The 26,323-nt window shown below is 51.2% G+C and overlaps 1 protein-coding gene and 1 pseudogene across 1 annotated transcript in view; one reads left to right on the forward strand and one right to left on the reverse strand.

Annotated features, from left to right (window-relative positions):
* SMIM41 (small integral membrane protein 41) overlaps positions 1-20,284 on the forward strand; it is a 92,053-nt gene extending 71,769 nt beyond the window's left edge. The window contains exon 3 of the mRNA XM_046013226.1: positions 20,215-20,284. The gene's annotated coding sequence lies outside the window, so the exon portion shown is untranslated. The remainder of the gene's footprint in view (positions 1-20,214) is intronic.
* A 4,006-nt stretch (positions 20,285-24,290) lies between these two features.
* On the reverse strand, positions 24,291-25,965 carry LOC123946399 (annotated as a pseudogene).
* Positions 25,966-26,323: the final 358 nt, after the last annotated feature.

A 26,323-nucleotide genomic window follows, 5' to 3' on the forward strand; every position in this document is an offset into this window, starting at 1 on the left:
CTCCCCATTGGGGCTGCTGCTCCCCCCGGGGCCAGTGCTTGGTGAACTCTGGAATCTTCCTGTGTAGCCCCTGTCTCCAGGCCTGCCGCCTGGCTGGTTCCAGCCTCCTCAGCCGGTTCCAGCCTCCTCAGCCTGCCATTCCTGGCACCCCGCACACAGCTATTTAAGGGATGTCCCCCTCCCTGGGACTGCTTTCAGAGAGGAGCAAAGAGAGACAGGAAGGCTGGGGTGGCTGACAAAGGCAGGATGGGGGAGTGGTAGGACATCTGGAGACGCTCCTTTGTAAGCCCAGACTGCTCCCCAAGCGTCAGCGGCTGCCTTTATCTGCTCTGATAATAGACCGAAACCATATTCTGCTCTCTGTCGAGCTATCGATGCCCCCGGCCTCTGTGAACCTGCCAGGACGGCCGTGGCCCGCGGTGGCGCTGGGCACTGCGCCAGCTGCCCGAGGCCTGCCAGCCTTGGGCAGCTGTGGCCCGGCAGCTAGCCACCTGCCTGCATGCCGCCCCGCAACAGGGATGTCCTGTCATCCAGGGGTCCTCAGGGCCGCGGGGCTCTCGGGATGGTTCTTGAGAACTGAAGCTTAAGCTGCTTCAGTGGTTCTGGTCCATCCATCCTTGTATCGCCTGCACCGAGCACAGTGCCTGGCAACCAGTGGGAGCTTAGCGGGTGCCCTTTATGCACTCAGCACCCATTTATCAGGACCTACCATGAGCCTGCAGCTGTGTGCTCTCCCTCCCCATCCTTCTGCGTCCGTCTCTGGCACCACTTGGGGATCCTCTGATGCAGGTAGATGTGGGGAGTCTCCAAAGCAACCGTCCTTGAAAAGCTGATCTGGGGCCAGTCCTGGCTGCTGTGTCTCAGGGAGAAAAGGAGGACGAAGTCCTTTGAGACGTCCCCGTAACTCCAACGGTATTCTGGCTTACGGAACGCACAGGTGACCCGATTTTGTCCCCCTGATGCTACTCAGCGGGCTGGCGGTCCCTGAACTGCCGGTTTGCAGGGCTGTGGGATTTGCATTCAGATCTTCTGCCTCTGAATGCAGCCCCCAGCCCAGGCTTCCTCCCGCTGATGGGGGTCTTTGGGTGAAACCCCGAGGTTGTGGCGGGGAGCTGGGAGGAGCCGGGGGCTGGGAGGGTGGGAGAAGAGCTGGGGTCATGTGTGGCTTGAGGGGGGAGGGGTGGGTAGGTGGATGAGCCGAGGGAGCAGGGTGCAGGGCTGAGCCTGAGCCGGTGAGGTGCCAGTGGTGCTGGGGGAGTGGGGTAGGGGCAGGTGGAGGTGGGGTAATCCCGGACAGGACCCCCAGCCTGGCCGCTGGTTGGATCAGGGCGGCCAGTGGGAATGCGATGACCTCAGCTCCTCTCTGAGATGCCATTGCTGCCTCCCTCCCAAGCGGGCAAACAGCACTGGGCAAATCTGGGGACTAATGAGTGTTTTCCAGTGGGCAATTCCTCTATGTGGGGTGTATCTTCCTGGGTCATCGTTCTGTTGTCTGCACTTAACAGGGTAATAGCAACCTGGGCTGGGGCTCCTGCCCACCCTCTGGCCTGGGGGCCCTGCAAACAGATGGCAGCAGATGAGGGACAGGAAGGCAGGAACAAGCAGGTGCAGCAGGCCCCGCCCCGCCCTGTTTCCCTAGTTCAGGTCACTGTTGGCGCATGTGCCCCCAGCCTCATGGGGTGACTTCCCTCATGGTGGGGCCCCATGGCCTCCCAGATCCGGGGCCCTCAAAGACCCCTGCAGCCCCTCCCGGTCCTTGCTCCAGTTTTCAGCCCCTGCCCAAGCCCATAGAGACCCCCTCTCACTGGCCTCTGCGGCCCCTTGGCCACCTTTCTCCTTTGTCCTCAGGAAGCCAAAAAGGGAGAAGGTGATATTGTCAACCTTGCCCTCTCGGTCCCCTTCTCCCCCCGTGAGGCACAGCGCTTCCTGGTTGTGTGACCTTCGAAGTCCCCACAACCACCCATGTGGTAGGAGTGATTTCCAGATTGCTGTTGAAGATGCTGGGGCTCTGGGAGGTTAAATGGCTTGTCCAAGACCCACCAGTGTGGTAGGCAGCATAGTGCCCACCCCCAAAGGTCATTGTCCTAATCCCTAAGCTTGTAAGGACTTGGCTGATGTGATTAAGTTAAGGATCTTGAGGTGGGGAGATGATCCAGAATTATCTCGGTGGGCCACGTGTCCTCACAAGAGTCCTTTAAATATGAAGGAGGGAGCAGAAGGGCGACACTATGAGACAGCCTTGTCTGGCCACTGCTTTTGAGGTAGAGGGCCGAGGAAGCGGGTGGCCTGGAAAGACTGGGAAAAAATGAGGAAATGACTCTTTGTTTAATACCTTCCAAAGGGGCACCACCCTTGATTTTAGGCTCATTGAGACCCATTTTGGAATTCTGACCTTCGAACTGTAAGATAATGAAATTCTGTCGGTTGGAACCATTAAATTCATGGCTGTCAGTTACAGCGGTGATGGGAAACCAACGCGCCCAGCTCGCGGCGGAGCTAGGATTTGAACCCAGGACTCAGCCTCCCCTCGGCTCCCTTCCACCGTCCATGTCTGATGAGTAAGCTCTGCCCTCTGTTCTAGGCTGTCTCTCTTCCCTCCCATCCCTGCCCTGAGGTTCTGAGATGGAAGCTGGGCCCAAGGCTTGCACACCAAAAACTATTGATGAGGAGGGTGGGAGGGAAGAGTCGAGACGGGGACAGAGGTCTCCTCTGGAGGTTCTCCTAGGGGCACTCTGCTCTTCCTCTGATCCCAGGCTCCCCTTCCGGCGTCTCCCCTACCACAGGGCTCAGGAGCTCTTAGAAACATGCCTAAGGTAGCCCCTTTCCTGGAGGGTTCAAGTGAGGCAGGGCATTGCCAGCCATTAGGGCTGAGGTGTGGGGGGGCTACCGTGTTAAAACAATCCTGGCCCCTCTCTTAGGGCACACGTAGCCTGTCTGCTTGTGTGCTTTGTGCGGTTTCTCCATCCTGGGTGCTGGTCCTTTGAAGTAGGGGGAGGGGGGATTGGAGGGGTATCTGAGAGTCTCTCCTGGGGCCCCTGATGGTCTGTGTGTCCCTCTCAAGGCAGTGGGGAGATATCTGGGGGTCTGGGTAGCTGGTGGTGGGAGGATCTAGGGCTGTGTGTGTGGGGACATCTCTGATCCTGTGGGCTCCTCTGGGCTGTGTGTCTGAACATTTGAGTGTGCAAATGTGTAAATGTGTGTCCACGCATACCCCTGTGTGAGTGAGTGTGCCTGCTCATGTCCCTATGGGTGTGCTTATCTCACACCTCGTGTGTATGAATGATTGTGTGGCTCTGCAGGTGTGTGAACATGTGTCTCTTGTGCCCCCATGTGAGTGTAAAACGTGTGAGTGTATCACATCTACATGAGTGTGTGAACATGTGTAAGTGCCTACTCACACCTCGGTGTGAGCATGTGAGTGTGCAAGCGTGTCTGCTCATGTTCCCACGTGTGAGTGTGAACGCGTGAGAGTGTGTCTGTTTGCACCCCTGCATAAACAAGGGAGAATGTAAGTGTGCAGTTGCACCAATTGTCGCCATGTGAACACATAGGTGTGCAAGCACGTGTCAGTGTGTGATCATGCCAGTGTATCTATGTGTGCCCCTCCGTGGGTGTGTAAACATTTGAGTGTGTGACTATGCAGGTGTGTGGATGTGTGTCCACTCATATCTCCTCGTTCTTCTGTTTGTGAGTGGAGTGTGTGTGCCTCCCTTCTTCTCTGTGTGTGAACATGTGTGTGTGCAAGCGCGTGCTCCCCCAGCCCAGCTCCTGCGCCCTGCCAACGTTGCCTTAGCCCTGTGACACAGCCGCTAATGACTGTTTGCCATTGTCTGTGTGGCGGTGGCATCACCCGTGCTAATGACAGTCTCCGCCGTCTAATGACCTGGCTTCTGCCCCATCATTTAGGAGTCACGGGAGCCCTCAGCCTGTGGCCAGAGAGATGTTGACGAGCTCAACACATTTCCCACTGGGTGCCAGTGGGGGTGGGGAGGAGCCCAGATCCCACCCTCCCCCGCAGCCCTAGGGGTGCCCAGTGTGGGCCGGGAAAGGTGGCTGGTGGATGGCATTCCTGGGCGGGCAGCTCCAGCTCTGGGCCCTGCCCTCTGTCTCCGTCTCTGGCGGGGCTGGGCGGTGCCCTGCTGCCCTTCCCCGCAAGGTGCCCTGGAACCCAGAAGCCTGACCTGCGCCAGCTCCCATAGACAGAGTGCCTGCACTTCCCCTGTAGACCCCCTGCCCCTCCTATCTTCTGTAAAGGCAGATGGCCCCTCTGAGCGGCCCCGCTGTGCCCAGGAGGCTCTGGTCTGGGGTCTCCCCTGGAGATTGAGGGCGTCTGGGTGACCCAGGAGTTCACAGGGTACAGGGCAACCCCCCCCCCCCACGTGGTGTCTCACCCCTGAAGCCTCATTTGCTGACCCTACGAATCCTTCTCTTAGGATGGAAATGAAGCTCAGTAGCCTTCCTGACTGGATGGGGGAGCTGGGGAGGGGCCTCTGGGGGCTTTCTGTGAGCCCGCAGCCTTTCTTCATGCTCTTGCACAGCTCTGAGCCTGCTCCCTTCTCTCCATGGTTCCCACCAAGTCTGTGTCCTCCTGCTGTCAGTTTATTGAGATAAGCAGATGAGATTAGTACCCTGCTGGGCTCAGTGGGGACTCACTGAAGGTATTCCCAGTTAATGAATACACCCCCTCCATTGGGTATGTGACCTTGAGGTGACTCACACTGTGGTCCTCTGCAAAATGGGGATATGACAGTGCCTGCTTCAGGCGGCTTTATGAATATCAGCTCTGGTCTCTACTACCCTTTTCAAGTGTTCTTACTGGGGCACCTGCGTGGCTCGGTCAGTTAAGCGTCTGCCTTTGGCTCAGGCATGATCCCAGAGTCCTGGGATCAAGCCCCACATCGGGGTCCCTACTCAGTGGGCAGCCTGCTTCTCCCTGTGCCTTCTGCTGCCCCCCTGCTTCTCTCTTCCTCTCTGTCAAATAAATAAATATATAATCTTAAGTGTTCTTACTATTGTGCCCATTAATAGCTACGGGAACCACTTCAATGATGCCTGGCTCCAGAAGCCAGGAAGAGGGAGCTCTGAAGGGTTTGCAGCGCTCCAGAGGGACAAGCTTCCTTTGAGGAAAAGCTGACCTCTGCCAGGTACTCCCCGGAGATTCCTGCCCCGATACCACCTTATCTGGAGCCTCTCTGGCAATCGAGGCAAGAACTGGGATGTGGGGAGAAGCTGCTTATTTTCGGGAATTTCTTTGGAGAAACTGCTTGATTATTGAGAGAAAAAAAATTGTAGGAAGAAGGATGGGACTTAGATTCCAGAGTCTTCCTTGGTAGTTTTAAGGACAGAGACTCATGGCCCAGCAAAATGGGCTTAATTAACAGAGAGAAGGACTTGCAGCTAGCGATGACCATGGAATATGAAGCTTTATGAGAATATTTGCAAAGCAATACGTAAACTAAGGGCAACCGAATACAGGGAAAAATCTGGACCTAAGTTGCAAGGGGACGCAGAATAAGCGGTGGTAAGAGCTGGGTGGGGTTGGCTGGGGAAAGCTTCCCAGAGTGGGGTGGGGGTGTGTGTGGACCAGGCTGGGGAGGGACAAGGCTTTCCTTGGGCTGCAGGCAGGCACGGGGAGTAGCATGCACCTCGCATCCCAACGGCATCATCATTCCAGAACTGGCCAGTCCCTGGGAGCCATGCCCCAGAGCCCGGCTCATGACCTGCCCGCTTGGGAATCTGCCCTGACTCCTGGGTGGGGATTGTCCAGCCACACACCTGCTCAGCCCACTTAGTGCCACTTGGAAATGACATGGGGAGACGGGGTGGCCTCGAGCCAGGTCCTCTCTCCAGGAGTTTGGCCCAGTTTGACCTGCAGTCTGTCCAGATGTCTTCTCTTGGAATGTCTGGGGAGAGAGATGAGGGAGGAGCGTGGAGCCTCTGGGGAGGCTGAGGGGGATTCTGAGAAGTGCAGGGGCTGTGAATCAGGCCTGTTGCCTCCTTCTCAAGGGGACAGGGGGCTAATGGGAAGACAGGGGACCCACAGTCAGTCTGACTCCACACTTGGCTTCTTCAGGGCTGGGCATGGGCTGGGAGCAGCAGAGAGAAGCCCCAGGTTCACAGAGCTCCTGGGCAAGAAGGGCCTCAGTCTCCCCATTTCCTTTACAGAGAGGGACCTGGAGAGCAGGGGTGGGGAGGGGAGGATGGACTATGTGTGGGGGTGGGGGATAGGGACAGATCCAGGGTTGGAGGAAGAACACTGCTGTGGTTTCAGGGGTTCTCTGGGGGGGTGACAGGCATGTCCCAGGCCTCCGTCCAGGGCAGGAGCAGCAGATACGCCTTGGCGGCGGTGCTGGGGCAGTGGGTGGGGGAGGTGCAGATCCTGGGTGGCTCCCTGGAACGGGGGTGGGCAGAGAAGAAGGGCTGAGCTGCTAGAAGGGGGGCTGGGGAGGAGCTTCCTGGTGGGGAGAGGGAGGATTTGTAGGGACCCGGGCTGAGACCAAAGTGAGGTGGGGAGCGGAAAGAGCACCATGAGGGACAGAGCTCTGGGCCCAGGCCGAGGGCTTCACCTTTGAATCGAGAGGTAAAGGGAGCCCCTGAAGGTCCAGGCCCCTGATGGTCACCCCTGGGAGCAGGGGGGCTGAGGCCTGGGCTCAGCACCAGGTCTCCCCTTGCTGCATTCTGCGAGCTGCAGCCTAGTCCACCAGGGCTGGGTGGAGGGGTCTCTTGACCCCAGCTGTGGATTTTGTGGATCTCGTGGTGGGTGGAGGGGAGCTCTGGGGAGATGCATTTGGGGTGGACTGGGAAAGGAGTGGCAGAGGATAAGACACAAGAGAACATGGGGACTGAAGTTGACTCTTGCTCTGTCCTCACCCCCAGGGATGCCCTGAAACTGGGACAGAGGCATCTCTTTGGGGCTGGTGGTCACTTTATAAAGTGGCATTTAGATGCGTGCCTGCAGCAGCCTCAGCAATGACAGGATTTGGCCATCCGTCTCCCGCCCAACACCAACAAACTCCATACTTTAAAACAGTGGTATCCTGCCTGAGGCCAGCAGTTTGGAGCAGAGAGGAACTGAAAGAGATGCCAAAGGAGAGACTGACCCTTGGGGAAGAAGTGGGAGCCTCTCCTCTTATCCATTGTCCCTGGGGATTGGGCAGTGGGAGGGGCCCTGGGAGGAGGAGCCTGGAAGGTCACTGGCCAGACGCAACCCACGGAGGCCAGAGGGACCTTGCATCCGAGCCCTTTAGGGACAGCTCTGTTGTTGGCCCGAGCAACTTCCCGCCTTCTTGTCCTTGGGCTCTGTGCCCAGGCCCTGCCATCAGCACCTGCTTCCTGAGCCAGCCCCTGGCAAGCACAGCCATGAGATCATGGGGTGGGGTAAGTTGGCAGGTTTCTCATCTTCACTGGAGCCGTGGCAGGTGCACGGTGGAGCCCGGCACCCCTGTAATCTCCCTCCTGGCCCCATCCTCTTCCAGGGAGGTGGCTTCTCCAAGCGGCTACTGTTTTCCGGTCTGCCTCAGTCTACAGATTCTAACAAAAGTGGAACCCTGGCTTGTGCCATGCCACGAAGGCTCGAGATTAGATTTCAAGAGATCAGCCAGTGGGACAAAGGAAGGAAGAGTTCCAGTGGAGGACATATATCGATAACCAGCGCAGCACTCCTCATCAAAGGCTTATTCTGTGTGTACTTGGGGCTCTGTGCTCAGCACTGTGCAGGCGGTTACGTAGTCTTCACCATGACGCTGGAGAACACGGAACCTCAGACGAAGGTTTCGCTGCCAGTGCCTGGGGGAGCTGGTACTCGCTCCCGAGTCTCCAGCTCTTTGATCCATCATGAGGATCCAGTGAATTGGTCTCCCAAGTGCTCACTCATTCCTTCACTGAGCCTTTAGTGGTGAATAAGACTGGGTTCTCGAGGGCAAGAGTTGGAGGTCAAAGAGATAGGAAAGATAAGAGGCGAGTTCACATTCCAGACAGCGGGAGTCAGCCATGCAGAGGCGGGTGGGCCTGTTTCTGTTGGGTACCTCCTGAGTCAGAAAGGAAGCCGCTGCATCAGAGCTGCAACAAGAGGGAGCAAGGTGGGGCAGAAAGACCTTCCGACTTCCAGGGTCATGTCACTGGTACGCGGAGGGCATGTCCTCCGAAGAGCAAGAGAGGTCTGAGGGGCTCAGTCTGGAGGTGGGGGTCTAAGTGCAGATGTGTGTGTGTGTGTGTGTGTGTGTGCGCGCACGCGCGCGCGCACACACACGCATGTGTCCAGCCTCTCTAGCGATGCACTTTGTGCCCCGGCTGGCTCTGAGCCCTCTAGCGGCATCTGTGTTGTACTGCAGACACTCAAGGGAGAGTGGTCTGAATGTAGTCTCTATTTGTGTCTTCACTGGGGACCATTCTTGTTCCCCAAACATCCTCCAACTTGACAGCCACTTATTCAGGTCCTGACATCTCCACCCTGACTCCCAGAAAGTTTTCCCTGCCCCTTCTCCAAGTACCCCCACTTACTTCCCCTTTCCCAGGGATGAACTGGGGCTAGGCCTGGAGCTACGGGGGGCATAGCCCATTCCTTCCCCATGAGCCCACAATGCCACCTTGACTCATTCACCACTCTGTTTCAGGACTGGACCCACTGTGGTGAGCCCAAATATGCTTCTAGCATGGGTGTGTGGAGAAGAGGGATACCAACCCTCAGCTGTTCCCATCAGGGGCCATGTTGGCGCTTATGCCTGCCTGTTCTTGGAATCCAAGTCTGTGCTACACGTTAGTGAGTCTGGGGTTAGACCTTGGGTTTTAAGGTCCAGTAGCAACATGCACAGTCAGAATTCTAGGATGCTGGGGCCTGGTGGGAACACCAGGGCTCATCGGTCCTTCATTTACAAAGAGGGCATGCCCCAGAAAGGGAAGGGTCTTGTCCAACGTCACATAGCAATCTGCAGGACACACTGGGTCTCCAGGCCTCCATGCTACAGTGTCTTCCCCCATGTCACACTTTTTTTTAAAGATTTTATTTATTTATTTGTCAGAGAGAGAGCGCGAGCGAGCTGCAGGAAGAAAGGGAGAAGCAGGCTCCCCACTGAGCAGGGAGTCCAACGAGGGACTAGATCCCAGGACCCTGGGATCATGACTTGAACCGAGGGCAGATGCTTAACTGACCCAGCCGCCCAGGCGACTGCCTCCCCCATTTTGACACACCTTCCTCTGCCTCTCTTTTTTCTCTGTGTCTGTACTTTTCTTAACACTTTTCTCTCTCAAGCGAACCCATCCGAACCCTGCCATTCTTCAGGGTTTAGCCACGTGCCCTCCACTCTGGAATTAGCCCTCCGCTCTGGAATTCACTGAATCTTTCTCCTCTACTTTCTTTGGCACCATGGGCAGCACATGCTGCTACTTTCAATTCCCTGATTGTGACACAAATTAATCCTTTATTACTTGATGCCCTAATGGCCTGGGTTCTAACCACCTGTGTGACCTTGGGCTAGGTACTTCACCTTCTTAATCCTCTGTTTTCTAATCTGTAAAATGGGGCAGGCATTTGAGGCTGAGTGAATAGCAGAAGCAAGCTCAGAAGGCCTGATCTGGAGAATGTCAAGATTGAAATCTGAGGTGTGGTGGGTGTGGGTGGGGGTGACGGTGGGAAGGCAAACAGGGGCCGGTTGTGGGGCGCCTCATCTGGGACACATTCTGTTATTGGCAGTGAGGAATCCTTGAGGCTTTTTTGGAAACCCCCCACCTACGCATTTGGGGTGGCCATGAAATGGGGCGAGAAGGGCACCTATTTTGAGTTGGCAGATGTGGATTTGAATTTCGGCTCTCCCACTCTGTGATGCCTCACAGATTCCTAGATCTCTCCGAGCTTCCTTTTCCAGTCTACAAAATAAGGATTATACCTACACCGTAGACTTGTGGGAAGGGTTGAATGCGAAAACATCTATAAATTGCTCAGCTTGGAGTCTTGTACTTAGTAAGTACTTCACGAGGAGTAGCCATTAGAACTGTGGGCTGTCGTCATCCAACAGCACACGTCCGCCTGCTTCTTGGCCTGGTGTTGTCCCTGGGTCTGTTTGGGGTTGACAGGCTCATTCCTCACTTAGCAGTTTGGAAACTTCCCAAGGGCAGGACCCACATCCATACCTCATCTCTGGGCTCCAGCTGCTCCAGGAAGTAAAAGAGGGGAGAGCTCTTGAGAAGAAGGAGATGTTATCCTTTGGGGCCCCTAGGGGGGCTCTGCAGAGGCCCAGAGACCTGCTGTCAGGTGGTGGGAGCGGAGTCTCAGGCCCCCTTGGCCACCCATTGTAGTGTCCCAGGGGATCAAGGTGCATAGGGAGCTTGGTGTTGACAAGGCGTGCGCCCAAATTTCTCGCTGGGCTGTCGATCCAGGTCTCCTGGGTGTGGTGCTTGGGATGTCAGGAGCTGTAGTGGACCTGCGCCATTTGCGAAGCCTGTGAGGAGGGGCAGCTCAGTGCCCAGAGAGGGAGCACAGGGTGGGGGGCTGAAGGGAGACTGGCTGCCAGCTACCCTACCACCCCACAACAGCATCTTCTTGGCCTGCCCTGGTTGGGGGTGGGGCAGACACAACATCACTGGAATAGGGTCTAACCCTTATTACACAATTTTTATAAAACGCCTACTAGGTGCTGAGCGGTGTGCCACGTGCTGAGGATAGTTATTTGGCAAAGATTGAGTAGTTCCACCTGTGTGGAGGGGTATTCAAACAGGCATTTGGAGAGGGGAGCACCATGGGCTCTAGGACCTCTGAGGGCTGCCCTCGAACTGCGCAGAATGATGGGGAGGAGCGAGGCATAGCCGAGCTCTGTAGACTGAGCCAGGAACCTAAGAGCAGTTGTGTGGCTGGAGGGCACTGGCGGTGTTGGGCAGGGAGTGGGTGCAGATAAGGCCAGAAAATTACGCAGGATATTATGTAAAATACACATGCCGGGGAGTATGCGCTATGTCTCAAGGGGAGGTGGGAGCCATTGAGGGCTTCCTAGGGAGGGAGGAGATGTGGTCAGACACAGGGGAGACTGTGCTCTGGGAATAGGTGGTCTGACTTCGGGTTTCATGGAGGAAGGAGTGATGAGGTGGGTGGGGTGCTCTGAGGGAGGGGGAGAGGATGGGATGATTGTGGAGTGGGTAAGAATCTGGAGCGGGGAGCTGAAGTAGGCCTGCACAGGTGGGGGCATGGGTAGGGTAGGACTCCCCTGGAAGGGGGTTGGAGCCCAGGGGGGTTTGTGGGTGGGATAGGGGCAGGGGCTGAGGCAGGCTTTGCTGGAGGGGGAGGGCTGAGGCAGGGGGCCAGAACTGGAGGAAGACCTGGCCAGCGTCCTGACCATGGCCTTGTCTATACCACCTCTTCCCTGTAGGCCTCAAAGTCTAGTCTGCTCCACTAGGACTTAGATAAGACATGCTACTTCTCAGAATGTGACTGTTCTCATCTGAGAGATGGAGAATGCAACACCTTTCTCCCTGCCACTTGGAGTATCCAATTAAGAACACCGTTTCTCTACCTGGGCCTTGTTCCAGGGTACAGGAACTGGGAGGGGCAGACCTCACGGCCATACAGGTCCTCATTAGCCACAAAATGGCTCGAGGTGGGCTCTGAGCATGATGACCGAGCTCTTGGAGTGCTCTGGGAGTGGTTGCAGGACATTGGTCTAGGAGTGTGTCTAGGGTAGAGAGCAGTGAACAAGATCCTGGCTAAGACCTCCTTCTCTCCTCTGTGACCTGAGCAGCTCTCTCATTACCCAGGCCCCCAGGGCTTGGAGGACAGGGAAGATGGAGTGATGGTTTAGGCATAAAAGGGTGAGGAGCTTGGACAAGCCTAGCTCTGAAAGCCTCCAAATCTTTGCATTTTACCACTTGTCTTCTGACTCTACAGAGCCAGGAATAGGAGGAAAAAATGCTCACTTGTAGTGGGGCGGGGGAGGTGGGGTTGTTCAGGCAATAAGAAGGACTTCCAGCTCCATCTCAGGGGTCCCAGCTTTCTCCGTACCACAGAGGAACCGCTGAGTGAGTGGGTCAAGTGATGCCCTGGCCCAGGAAAGGGAGGCCCCCATGAGGGGTTCCTGGCTCCTCGAGTCATCTCTGTGAATCCTTGTTCTACCTTTTTTCTTCGTCCTCCTCTTCTCTCCCACTCTCCTCCCCTACTTCTGTCACTATGGTTTCCTTCCTTCCTTCTTTCCTTCCTTCATCTTTCCTTCCTTTTAAAGATTTTATTTATTTATCTGGCAGGGAGATAGAGAGAGTGCACAAGCAGGCAGAGCAGCAGGCAGAGGGAGAGGGAGAAGCAGGATCTCCGAGGAGCAGGGAGCCTGATGTGGGGCTTGATCTCAGGACTCCGGAATCATGACCTGAGATGAAGGCGGACACTTAACCAACTGAGCCACTCAGGTGCACCTCTGGTTTCCTTTCTCGCTCTCTTCTCCTCCTTGTTGCCTCAGTTTGTCTTCCACTTACTTGCCCTGACTCTGACTCTCCCCTTCCTGAGTTCAAGCTGCCTATTATCCCCTCTTGGAGCCGATCTTGGCAGGACGTCAGCCAACGTAAGACAGGGAGTCTGGCTGTCTCCTCTCCAGAATGTCCCTGTCCTCCTGAAGCCCAGCCAGCCACCTGCAGCCCACTGTGCCCCCTGCTGTCTGAGGCCAGCTATCACTCTATGGAGCCCAGGGCTAGGGCTGCTGCCACATGCTCCACAGCCCCTGGAGCCAGGCTGGGGATGGTGGCTTCCTGCCAGCTCTGGCTCCCTCCCCACTCCTGTTCTCACCCCAGGCATCCCCAAGGCCACAGGTGTATGTCTAGGATGCACGTGCGTGTGTGTGCGACTGGTGTGCAGTCACTCACGTATGCATGTGTGGGTCTGGTGGGGTAGTGTGATCGAGTGTGTACGTCCTGCCTGCTGTCTGTGTGTGTGCGAGTAGAGAGTGCACACAGGAATGTGGGAGTGGAATGTGGGCTCTGTTGAGTTTTGTCTGTAAGCCCCTTGTGTACTTACGAGTGTGTACACACGAGGGCACGTTAAGTAGTGGAAGGGCACATGTGTCTGGGGTACTTGGAGAAGCTTGAGGGCAATGTCAGGTGGGAGCTCATCGGTGCCTGAGGAACAGCATGAAGACACATGAGTGTATGCATGAGGGAGGGAGGGCATAGCTCATCGCAAGCACCTGTGTGTCACAAGGGCCTGCCTGTAGAGTTTAGGCTGATGTGGGCCTGTTTTAACCATGGGGTGGGGGCCAGGAGGCCCCCCAGGAGGGTGTCTGGTTCTGTGAGCCCACATGTGAGCATCCTGGAGGACCTGGAGGAAGCTGTCTTTGTGTACGTGAAGATGAGTCCTCCCAGGCCAGGGGTAGGGCTGGGCTAAAAGGGGAAGTAGTGATTTATAGGCTTTTAAAGAAATGCCTCAGCCTTCAACCGGTCCCCAGACTCAGTGAGTCCCACGCCTGACATCACTCATGCACCTGAAACCACAGGAACGAGAGGAGGCCACCTCCCCCACCTGCCCACCCCCCATAAGCTGAGGCCAAGGCCAGGGGAGAACTAGCACATCTTCGGCCCTGGAGCTCCTGCTGGAGGTAGCCCTTTCCAGCTGAGTCTCCAGTCCCAACCAGAGACCACCTCCCCTAGCGCCGGAGCAGTGGGCCAGCAAGGAGTGCAACACTGGTCTCTGTCTTGGTGCCCCCTTCACCAGCCAAGCCTGGCTCTTCTAGGAGAGCTAGGTGGGCCTTCTCCAGGCTGCCTTCAGGGACTCAGAGGGAGGAAGCCCTAGATAGATGCTGGTTATGGAAGGAAGAGCAAATGGCAGTGCCCAAGGATGTTGTCCCAGGGAGTCCCATCCTCTGAGACTAAGTGGATGGCTGTGCTTAGTGCTGGGAGATTGTTCTTTGAATTCATTTCTGCATGATTCTTTCTGAAACTCACTTTCTTCTTGTCCAAAAAAGCATAAAAATCCCCCCTGATCGGTATACCTATGAAATGAGGCAGTGTGGCACATGGCATGTGCTCAGGAAATGACAGGTGTCTCCTCCCTGAGCCCCTTCCACAGCTACCCCTGGACCAGCTATGAGTCATCTCCTGCTGGGCAGCAGGAATCCCCAGGTTCCCATTCTGGAAGCATGAGTCAGGACGAGATTGGGGAGGAGAAGGGTCACACTGGGGTCAGATGCTGGACCCAGGCAGGAAGAGACACGTGCCTGGCTGCCACCTTATCACGATCGGATGTGATGTCCGCTGCCAGTAACTGGTTCTCAAGGGCTGGAAAGGCAAGGCCCTGGGGCTGAACGGAGCAGCCCTCAGCTCTGTGAGCTGAAGGTGTTGTTGACTCGGGCTCTGCGATATGAAGATGCATTTCAGATAGAACAGTCTGAACCGGGCCTGGGCAAGCCCTAGAAGGCATTGTGTTCATGGCTACTGCTTTGCAGCTGCTGCTACAAGACCTCTAGCCCTGGGGCCGAGTCCAGCCTGAGGACTCCCTCACCTCCCTCAGAGCTCCCAAATCCAGCTTCCTCGATCTGGAGCCCCATCCTGGTTCCCTGAGAGCCTCTCTTCTTTATCTAGATTCTAGCAGTTTCCAATCAGGGCCCAGATGAGCTTTCTCCAGGCTTTGGCAAGTATCTAAGATGGGGAAACCCTACTTTCAGCTCTCACTCCTATACTCCTAACTCTGAGGAGGGGATAGATCCTTCCTCGTTGCTGCAAACTTACCATTCAGCACAATGGACAGCGCCCCGTGTGGGTGGGCCACGGTGGGGAGGAGGGTCTCCGTGCCTTGCAGTGATCAATATTTTAGCCACACTATTTGTATCCCACAGTGCCTGGCGTCTTATCTCTGACAGCCAGAACTTAGGGCTCTTAGGTTTCTTAGGGCAGATAACTATGGCCTATCCATGTCTCAGTAACTAAACACACCATACTAGGCATTCACATACTGATGGGATTTAAGATGAGGTGCCTCAGACAGCCTTTACAGGTGGAAGAATGGAGGGAAGTGGTATAGTGATTTGACTTATCCCCACCACCCTGACATGAAGAAAGTCAACTGAAACATAGGCAGAAAAAGAATCATTCACTGAGCTCCTGCTGTGGACCAACCCTTGCTGGGGACTGGAAGGAAGTGGAGAAAGTGCAGAGAAGTTGTCTTTCCATTAGCTCTGGCCTTAAAGTGGCTCACATGAGCACTGAGGAGGCATTGACAAAGGTTTCTTTCTTTCCCATTTATGAAATTTGCAGAACTATTTTGGGGAAGATACCAAACCTGTTAAAATATGCAAAAAAACAAAGGAGCAATTTTGCTGGATGGAAATAAACAAACCTTGTAAACCCTCAGTGACCAGCAAGTAGACTACCTGCATTCAGCAGCCCTCTCCTGTCTCCTCGGGCTACTGCCCCAGCAGGGCCCCTGCCTGCTCCTGTTGGGGACACAGCCCAGGGAAATGGCGTGGAGGTCCAAGGACAACAGAATTTGATGACTTTATGGATTAAATACATACCGATGTGTCAACGGTGTGACAATACCAGAATTCAAAGGTTATATTCTCTCCTCTCTCTCCCTCACCCTCTCCCCTTCTCTTCCCTGGGCCTTTGGAGCCCAATAGGATAAACTTGGTCCTAGTGGGGTGTGGGAAGGAACCTGGCTTGTTTCTCCTCCTATCCCCAAGCCCCAGAGGCCATAGCTTCTAATATCCTCCCGAATGCTTGGTGCTGAGTCTCCTTGTGCAAACCATGGCTCAAGCTGGCATTCCAGCCCTCCCCCACCCAGCCTCCAGTCTGATCCTCTGGACAGAGAACTGTTTGCCCAGCCCACGCCTGGCAGCCTGTTCCAGACCATCAGGATGAACGGGTTTGGCCGACCAAACTGGCTACAGTCTTTGTTTTTAGTGAGATAAAGACAGAGTCATAGCTTTTAGCCACAGCTGAAATAAACTTTTTGGATTTACTTTCTTTTGAATCATCTCTAATGTATGGAAAAGTGGTAAGAACAGTACCAAGAATTTATTTTTTCTGACCATTTGAAAGTTAGTTGCTGACCTGATGATTCCTTACTCCCAAATACTTTCATGTGTATCTTCTACAAACAATGACAGTCTCTCTCTCTTAGCCATAAGATATCCATCAAAATCAGGAGATTACAATGGATACATTATTGCCATCTAACTCTGAGACCCCATTCAAGTTTTACCAGTTGCCCAATAATGTCCTTTATAGCAAAAGGACCCCATTTAGGGGCGCCTGGGTGGCTCAGTGGATTAAGCCGCTGCCTTCGGCTCAGGTCATGATCTCAGGGTCCTGGGATTGAGCCCCGCATTCGGCTCTCTGCCCCGCAGGGAGCCTGCTTCCTCCTCTCTCTCTGCCTGCCTCTCTGCCTACTTGTGATCTCTCTCTCTGTTAAATAAATAAAATTTAAAAAAAAAAAGGACCCCATTTAGAATCAAGAGCTAGTTGTCAAACTTCTTGGTCCCCTTCAGCCTGGAATAGCTCCGCAGTTTTGATTTTCATGACCTTGGCACTTCTGAGGATGATAAGCCAGTGATTTTGTAGAATGTCCCTCGGTTCTGGCTTGTCTGCTCTCTCGTCGTGTTTAGACTTGGGTTCTGTATTTTTGGCAGGAATATCACAGAAATGACCGCATCCCATCACGTGCTGTGAGATTGCAACTTATCCCATTTCTGGTGCTGTTCACTTGACGACTGGATTCAGATGGTATCTTCCAGCTTCCTCCACTGTAAATTATTTCCCCCACTTTGTAATTAAAATGGAATTGTGGAGAGATACTTTGAGACTGTGTACATGTCCCGAGCGTCATCAAACCTCCTGCTCGTTCTAGCATTGTTGATGTTTCTGGCTTAATTATGACTATGATGTCTGCCGAATCCGTGATTGCTTCTACATCTGTCGCTTAGGATCTTCTGTACGGAAAAAAAATTGCTTCTCTTCTTCACATTTATTTATTCATTTATTTATATTTATTAGTATAGATTCAGGGATTCCAATTTTGTTCATTTATTTTGATGTTCAGATAGTCCCGGTTTTGTCAGTGGCTGCTTCTTCAAGCCGGCTTTAGTGTTCTTTTGATATATCTCCTCTGTTCTTGAGGAGAATTTCTGGAACAAATGATCCGGACTCATCTTGCTATATCCTTGCCAGCCAGCACTGGAATTAGCCATTTCTCCAAGGAACTTTAGTTCCTTTTGGGAGGAATGGTATTTGGAAACCACAATTTGGGCTGATAGCTTTTGAAATCTTGTCAGTGATTTTTAAATCCTTAAGACAGGAAAAGAGGGCTGCCTTCAAGCTCCAACACTCTAGACCAACGTTGCAGACCAGTGACTCTAAAACCTGTTCAGGTAGTGGACAATGTTGAAGAAAGAGACTTTTAATGGAAATATATATTGAGTAAATGTAATATTTTAAAGAATCTCAAACATCATCAGTGGAGAGAGGGAATATATGGACATATATGTATGTGTATATGTATATACACAGACATGGTTTAAATCTGTGTATTTTCGGGGCACCTGGGTGTTAAAGGCAGAGGTGTTAAAGCCTCTGCCTTTGGCTCAGATCATGATCCCAGGGTCCCGGGATTGCGCCCCACATCAGACTCTCTGCTTAGCAGGGAGCCTGCTTCCCTTCTTCTCTCTCTGCCTGTCTCTCTGCCTACTTGTGATCTCTGTCAAATAAATAAATAAAATCTTTAAAAAAATCTGTGTATTTTCATCTATCTATCTTGAAGGCCACGGTCCACACTTTCACTTTTAATCTCAATATCAGTACTGCATGGTTCATTCTAGTTTCCTCTGTGTATACAACCGATCTCCCTTTGTGGCCACTGTTCCCAGATGCCATCTTCTGTTCTGGGACAGGAAACCCCCCCACCGCACCCTGGCCTGCTTTCCCAATCTAATAGAACTGGGACTGAACTGTGCAGGAAGAAAGGCAGGTAGGTAGGCAGGCAGCATGTTGAACTTTTTTGCTGGCCAGTAAATTATGGCTTTTTTCTGATCTTTGGAAGGTTTTGTTCAAAACCTGTCTTTATTTTTTTTTTAAAGATTTATTTATTTATTTATTTATTTGACAGACAGAGATTACAAGTAGGCAGAGAGGCAGGTAGAGAGGGAGAGGGAGGGGGAAGCAGGCTCCCTGCTGAGCAGCGAGCCTGATGCGGGGCTCGATCCTAGGACCCTGAGATCATGACCTGAGCTGAAGGCAGAGGCTTTAACCCACTGAGCCACCCAGGCACCCCCAAAACCTGTCTTTTAAAAATGATAAATATTTTGCCATTTTTTAAAGTGCCAAACTGTGTGATTAATACTTGGGAAGCAGAAAGAGAAACATCATCTATAATTTTACCACTTGGATAGAACCATTGTTTAGGACTTTAGCATATTTCTTTTCAGTTTTTCTCCAGTGCATCCGTTTTCTTTTAAATATAATTAGAAGTGAAATGCTACATCTTCCCTTGCTGCATATTTACTGAAGGCAAGAAGAAAAACATTCGCTACTTATGAAATACCACTGTGTGCCAGGCTCTGCACACATTGTTTTCTCTGTCTCATTTAATCCTTAATGTGATCTTGCAAAGTAGCTCTTTTTCTGATATTAGAGATAAAGAAATCAAGGCTCAGGGAAACAGCGCAAAATGACTCTTCTAGGACTGGAACCCAGGTGTCTCTCTTTCCACTCTCTCTGAAAGTCAAACGTTTTTGTCTGTATTACAACACTCTTTGCATAACTCTTATTTTAAATGAAGGCATTTTATACTCAGGAGGGACTGTTTCATAACTTACTCAACTACTCCCCTATTATAGAATCTGTGGGCTGCTTCCTTCCCTCTTTCCCTCTCTCAGGCTATATAAACAATATATAAACAACAATGAACATCTTCGTAGATATGGTTTTTCACTAATTGTTTTCTTTTTTTTTTAAGGTTTATTTATTTTAGAGAGAGAGAGCATATGAGCAGGGGGAGGGGCAGAGGGAGGGAGAGAAGCAGACCCCCCGCTGAGTGTGGAGTCAGATGCCTGGCTCAGGTCCATCCTAGAAATCCGAGATCATGACCTGAGCTGAAACCAAGGTAGATGCTTAACTGGCTGAGCCACCCAGGCATCCCTGCTAATTGTTTTCTAAGGGGCTGACCTCATCTGAATTCCATACTCAAACAACATTGGCATATTATTATTTCAAAAGATAGCCAATACTTTAATAGGCAGAAAAGCATTTTGATTTAATTAGCCTACATGTGAATACATTTGGTTTTAGTCAGGAAACATTTCAGGGGTACCCGCTGTATATCAGGGATGATGGCAGGAAGGGAAGATACCAAGACATTTTTATTGTACAACTCAGCCAGAAACCCAACACCAAGGTATCTCAGTTAAGTCAACCCATGACTATAGCTGATGGTTTCAGGGGCTGTGCCAGTGAGGCTCTCACTGAAAGGCTGAGGGGTGATATGGGCGGAAAATACCAAAATAATGGGCTGGTTTCGTCATCTCAGGAGAAATGATGTGGGGTGGATGGGATTCCCAGCTGACCGCTGCGATAGACTTCCTTCCTGGGTCTTAGCGCCCAACCTTCACACTTAACATTGCCTTTGTGCTGTGGGGTTGGGCCCGGCTTTGCCGGCCGTCTCGGTTAGCTTCTGCCAATAGGGGGCGCCAGAGGGAGCCCGGAAAGTGCTTTCTGTGCTTTTCGCTTTTCGTGGGAGCTTGACTTCACAACAGCCTTCACCCTGCCTGCCACAGGGCCTTCCTGTAGCAGCAGCTGAATCCAGTTGGCAGTCTTCCCAACACTTGGAGACTAGGCTTCATCGTGGCTTCATCACTCCCCGTGTGACTGTTGTCTCCTTATGGGAGTCTGACTGACAGAGGGCAGGCCTTGAGCCCCAGCACACAGAGGCTGGTGGGGTGCCTCCAGGCTCTCTCCCTAGGAAAGCGTACATGCAGATACGGGGAAGATCCCCGGCCAGTGCGCCTGTGGGAGCTGCCATGTTGGCTGAGAGAATGCGGCCTCTTCCAGAACATTCTGGGGCTCTCTTGTCAGGTTTCAAATAGAATATGTCTCGCTGGGCTGAGACACTTTGGACAGGAGAAATTGCAGCTGGAACAGCTGGCTCCTATCTGTTCTTTGAAGTCACCGGCCTCTCCTGGATGGGAATCTATTTAAAATAGTCTGTCTTAACAAATGTCCACAAATATTTTGTGTTTGAAGCCTCACCTGGTTCCACAATAGCTTTCATTTCAGCTCCATTTCATGAACCTAAGTGAGCACCAAATGAAGATCAGATGCTGTGCAGACAGAGGGGAAATGCAGATAGACTTACCATTCTTGGTCCCGAAGTCCCACTGGCTACTTGTGGCCGACACTCAGGTAAAACAAAACAAAACAAAACAAACAAACAAACAAACAAACAAAAACAAACGACAGCTTCCAGTTAAATCTGGTAGATGGAACACACATATTTAACTCTGCTTCCTTCTGGAAACCCATAAGACTGCAGTGAGGTTTGTTTATTTAAAAAATTTATTTAGATACAAATGTAGTTGGTTGTTTGGAAAATGAGAGCTGGTTTCCACATGATTGGTATATTATGGGTCAATCTGTGCATAGCATGAATTTTGCATTTTCTTATGCACAGTTTTGTGTGTGAGGAACGTGGGTGAATGCCGAAAATAGCACCCAGTCTAACTGAGTCACGGAGGATTACACAAAATGCACACAACTCTGACATGTACCCGCTGGCAGCCCTCCCTACCAGGCGGTACCACCCTTCCATGGACCTCAGATCACCCTCCTCCTGACGGTAATTCACAGTAACTTCATGGTAACTGACAAGCTCTGATCCATCTGATGCCCATGTCCACAAGCAAACTTAGTCTCTTGCCGGATAAAATGCCTAATTTATGGTAGTTATTATGAACTTCTTAACGGTTAAATAGGTGTAAAACTGTGTTACCCTTTTCATTAGGTTTCTATTTTTTTTTTAAATGTGTCACTGATGATGTTTCTTAGTATGGTGTCCCTAACCCGACTATTTCTCCCATAAGCCATGGTTTGCATGCTTTTGCATAGTGTGGTGATTTTTAGGAATGCTTATGTTATGGCACAGCAGAACTGGCTATCCATAACACAAAGAAAACAGCAATGGAGATGATCGTAGAACACTTCTGGAAGCTAGAAAGAAAAACAAATTGTAACTAACTGTGAGGTAACACCAAAAAAAGTGTATATTGGTCTCTGCCCCCAGTTTCCAGGATAGAACTCCTAAAACCCTTGTAAATTCCTAAGGGACAAGAACATTAGGAGCATTATTGTTCTAATATTTGGTCTTTGACTTGTCCCTGACATGGGACTCCTAAAACCCTTGTAAATTCCTAAGTGATAAGAGCACCAGGAGCACCTTTTACTCTATTGAGGCAACTTTGGATGGGCTCCTCGATGGCTCCCGGATGGGGGCCAGTCACCGGACCAAACCATGATTAGAAATTTGGAATTTTCAGCAGCCCCCCCATCCTCCAGAGAGGGGAGAGGGGCTGGAAATGTAGTTAATAATTGTGCCTACATGAAAAGCCTCCATAAAATCCCAATAGTAGAGGTTTTGGGGAACTTCCAGATTAATGAACATATCCATGTACTGAGAGGGTGACATACTTCAACTCTATGGGGACAGCAGCTCCTGGACTCAGGACCTTCCCAGACTTTGCCCTTTGTCCTGTCTTGTTGTTCATATGTATCCTTTATCATCTCCTTTAATAAACTGGTAAACATAAGTGTTTCCCATAGTTCTGTGAGCCACTCTAGCAAAATAACTAAATCAAAGGATTTTGACCTGAGCTTGGTGGTAGACCCTCAACCCACTGAGCCACCTAGGTGCCCTTGTTCTACTTTTCATTTCCCCTGTTCAATTTTAAACTCAGGATTCTTTTTTAGTTGCCCAAACCCCTTATTCCCAGATCATTCTTAGCAATATGTCATTGAATCCTCATAGAAGTCTCTCTGTTCGGGCACATTCAGTTCTACCTTACTTGTTCTCATACATTTTTCCCAGTAGGAGGCACTGGTTCTGATTTTCACCATGGTGTCCTCCCTTCAGGCTGCTGCAAGTGGTGGGTAGACACGACTCCCTTGCCTGAAATATGGAGAGAGAGTCTAGGCTCTTTGGGGTCCCCAGGTATGAACAGTTCTGTCCCAGCTCAGTTAAACAGAGTAGATCCTCTCTGGGGCGACCATCATCAGTAGGTTTAGGGAGCTTCCCTCCAGAATTTTTGTGGAGTGGCCAGGGCTGAGTCCTTTCCTTGCTCTGAGGAAGTGGATCCCAGGATCATGAGCTTACTAAGATTAATAAAAACAAGCTATATAACTCATCATATCCTGGTGAATTTCACAACTTAAAAAGAAAGAAAGAAAAAGAAAAACAAAGTGAAAATCCTGAAAAAAAAATCCAGGTATAAAAACAAGAAACCACAAAAACAGGTGACCTGAAAAGGACAGAGAAAGGAAATTAGACTCTCACAACTTGAAAAGCCCCAGGAATGTGGATCAGTGCCTACCACTTTTGGGGAAAAGACTCAGATCTATGAATCTTGGCCAAAATATTTTGAAGTATGAGAGAGGAGACAGACATTTTCAGATCTGCAAGGATGTCTCCATGAACGATTTTTTAAGAAACAATTCAAGAAGGTGGTTAGGGCAGGGGTGCCTGGGTGGCTCAAGTTGTTAAGCGTCTGCCTTAGGCTCAGGTCATGATCCCAGGGTCCTGGGATCGAGCCCCGCACTGGGCTCCCTGCTCAATGGGGAGCCTGCTTCTCCATCTCCCAGTCCCCCTGCTTGTGTTCTCTTCTCACCGTGTCTCTCTGTCAAATAATAAATAAAATAAAAAAAAAGAAGGTGGTTAAGACAAATGAAAATTAAATTTGAATAAACACAAAAAATACCTCACTATAGGGGTAGACAAAGAGAATGTGAAACAGTGGAGAGCAAGAAATATAGTAAAATCTATAGCAAATTGATGGGTGATGATAAATGGATCCTTAGCTGTGTTATAAATTAGAAAAGATCTTTGAAACAGAACCCAAGGGAGAAAGTCCTCAGTAACAGGTTGAAGCTGAGGTTACCCATTGACCAAGCCTGGGCTATGAGATGGACATACTGTTGGGGTGGAGAGGCAAGAGGGGATACGTCTAGGGAAGGAAAGCCGTAGAGGTCTGCTCAAAGTTGAGGGAGATCATTGAACTATATAATTTTGGTGTGTTGATAGTGAAGTACAGGTTGAACTCTAACTTGGAGTATAACAGTAACTGTTTAAACTTGAGATAGGTAGACAAATTCCCAAATACTAGGAAAGTATTTAAAAAAGAAAAATCTTAAAAAAGGTTTGGAATGATACCTATTAATAGAAACGACCTATGGGATATGTGCAGGGATTTTGGGAAGTAAGGGAGAACTTGCATTTTCCCTTTCCATGTTCTTTGATTTTCCATTCTTTTGAACAGTTGGGATGCACTGATCAATTGCCTTTAAAATTAAAGACAACAGAGCAAGAAACACTGAAAAATTAACAGTGTTCACAGGGGCAAAGTTATGCCATGTCTCTAAAGAAACTTTCCCCAATTCCTCCTTTTTCTCCCCCAGGGTGATTTTTCATTCTTCCACAAATGAATAATGACTAACTAGAGGAAAAAGCCCAGAGAATGGCACGCAGAGAATTCCTGAGCCCCAAAGGAGAAACTGAGCATACACCATAATAGAGATAGTTATCTGCGTACTTATGGGTCCACATTTGCTGGAGAAGGGCGATGTTCTGGCATGCCCTGTGGTGGGTTCACTGTTGTCATCTTTAGGAGACAGAACTCTATGATGGGAGTTAGAAGACACCGGGTTTGAAATCACCAGAGATGATGAAATCTCTGGCCTGGTTCTTGACCTCAGGTTAAGGTGCCTAAAGTTCAATTGTATCTGACATTTCTGTGAACTGTGCGCCTTTGTGCAAGTCATCTGACCTCTCTGAGATGAAGTGATCTCCCCAGACATACTGGGTTGTGGCCCACAGTCAACATTTCCCAAATCTTTTTTTTTTAAAAAGATTTTATTTATTTATTAAAGAGAGAGAGAGAGAGAGCATGCTGAAGAGTGGGAGAGGGAGAAGCAGACTCTGCTGAGCAGGGAGCTGGGGCTCAATTCCAGGACCCCGGGATCATGACCTGAGCAGAAGGCAGACACTTCACTGACTGAGCCACCCAGGCACTCCATCCAAATGTTTACTGAATATATAAGTGGTTAAAGGAATAAGTGAAGCGACTTGCTTAAGCTCACCCTTTGTGGGAGCTGTGCCTGAAGCCCAGAGGTGTCCCATTGAGCACGCAGTGAAGATGGGTCTCTCCCACTGGCCTCAGCACTCGGTGCACCTCCTGGAGGAGGCATTCCTGGCTCTCCATGGAGCCCAGGACCAGCATGCAGACCGCCATGTCCACAAAGCCTTTGGCCACCTGCGGCATGTTCTTCTCTGAGGCTACCACGAAGCTTTCCAACTGCAGATATCGGTTCTCCGCAATGCTCTTGATCAAGAACTTCTCAAAGTTGGGGTTGGGGTCAACACAAGTCACCCGGCATCTGGGCGGGTAGAACTTGAAGTCGACCCGGTGCCACAACCCACCTCCAGCAGGGACAGCTTCCCGGAGGGGCCCACAAAGTCCTGCAGGTTGCCGAAGAGCTCCCACTTCTTGCTTGCCATCCGCTCATTGTAGACCATGGTGAACCTCTGCATGAAGTGGGGAAACCATTTTTTGCATATCCAGTTCCACAAGCTCAGAAAGTTCAGCAGGAACGTGGGAGATGGATGTACCAGAAGGTGGGTGAGGATTGCTGGTGTGCAGGAAGGAGAGCACAGAAACTCGGGGGTGGAGGACGGGAGCAGGGTTCAGGTGGTGGCACCCCCACTAGCACAGACTCATCAAATGAGGGACGAATCAGAGAGGCAGTGTCTCAAGTCCTAAACTCCTTGGATTCTTACAGAAGAGAGAGGATAGGAGTCACCCAGAGGCTGGCAGATGTTCCAATGGCCATCGGTCACAGTAACTTCAGCATCAGCAACAACTCCCGTTTTTTGAGTCTTTAAGTACATTTTATACTATTATCTTTTTTGCTACTTAAAAGAACCTATGAGACAGACACTATTAATTTCCCACTTTACAGAAGAAGAAGCTGAGTCCCATAGAGGTTAGCGACAAGGTCGTGTGGCTAGGAAGTGACAGTCCAAGAGAAACCAGGTTACCGCCCTGGCATTGCCTGGTTTCCCCAGAGACTGCCGATCTCTTTTAGGGGGAGTGATTGTCATTCAGACGGAGACCAGAGAAAGTACCTGCACAGGGTGACCAGGTGTAGACAGTGTAGACAGAACAACACTATAAAATGTCTAGCACAAATAGCTATTGTCATAGTCTGTAGAAACTTCTCTGAATGAGCCTCCTCTGTCCACCTTTGAATATCTATAACTTTTTTTTTTTAAGATTTTATTTATTTGACAGAGAGAGAGAGAGAGAGAGAGGAAGAAGCAGGCTTCCTGCCGAGCAGGGAGCCCGATCCAGGGATCAATCCCAGGACCCCGGGATCATGACCCAAGCCGAAGGCAGATGCTTAACGACTGAGCCACCCAGGCATCCCTGAATATCTATATCCTTGTCCATCTTTAGCTCTTTCCTGTCACACAGAGGTGTTTCTCCTCTGTGCCCAGGCTGGTCCCACCTGGACTCTTAAAGCCACCCGCCCCTTAAGGAGCTCCTCCCACCCCCTCATATTTAACCTCTCTCCTTATGGTCCATCTCCTTTTCCTCCATCAACTTGCACGCTTGAGCCTCTCCAACCTATAAAAATTCTTTCCTTTAGCTTGCTTTCCATGCAAGCTAACTTCCCGCTTTGCTTTCTCTTACCGCCAAACTTCATGAGAAATTGTAGCTGGCACTCGTGGTTTCCACGTTCTCGTCCCATTCGAACCTCTGCCCGCTGACATGGGGCTGGTGTTCCCACAGCCCCAGTGAAGTGCATGCAAACGGGAAGGCAGGCAGAGGGAGAGGAGAAAGAGAAGGTGACAGGCTTCAGAAGTAGTGACCAGTGAATGGAATGTTGTCTCTGAGGTGTGGACGGAGGTTGGTGTCCTGGTGGAGAGAGAGTCTGTCCTTAGAACTTGGAGGAAGGAAGAGAAAGATGGGTGCAGAGCTAAGTTTGGGTGGAGGCGGGAAGGGAAGGAGTTTTTACCAGAAAGCCTGATTTTCTCAGTGAAGAAAAATGCTGTGTTACGTTGTTGAAGGCAAGGTCGTACGGGGTAGGATGGAGCACGGGGGAAGAG

The sequence above is a fragment of the Meles meles genome, chromosome 7 (assembly GCF_922984935.1).
Source record: "Meles meles chromosome 7, mMelMel3.1 paternal haplotype, whole genome shotgun sequence".
NCBI classification, from domain to species: Eukaryota; Metazoa; Chordata; class Mammalia; order Carnivora; family Mustelidae; genus Meles; species Meles meles.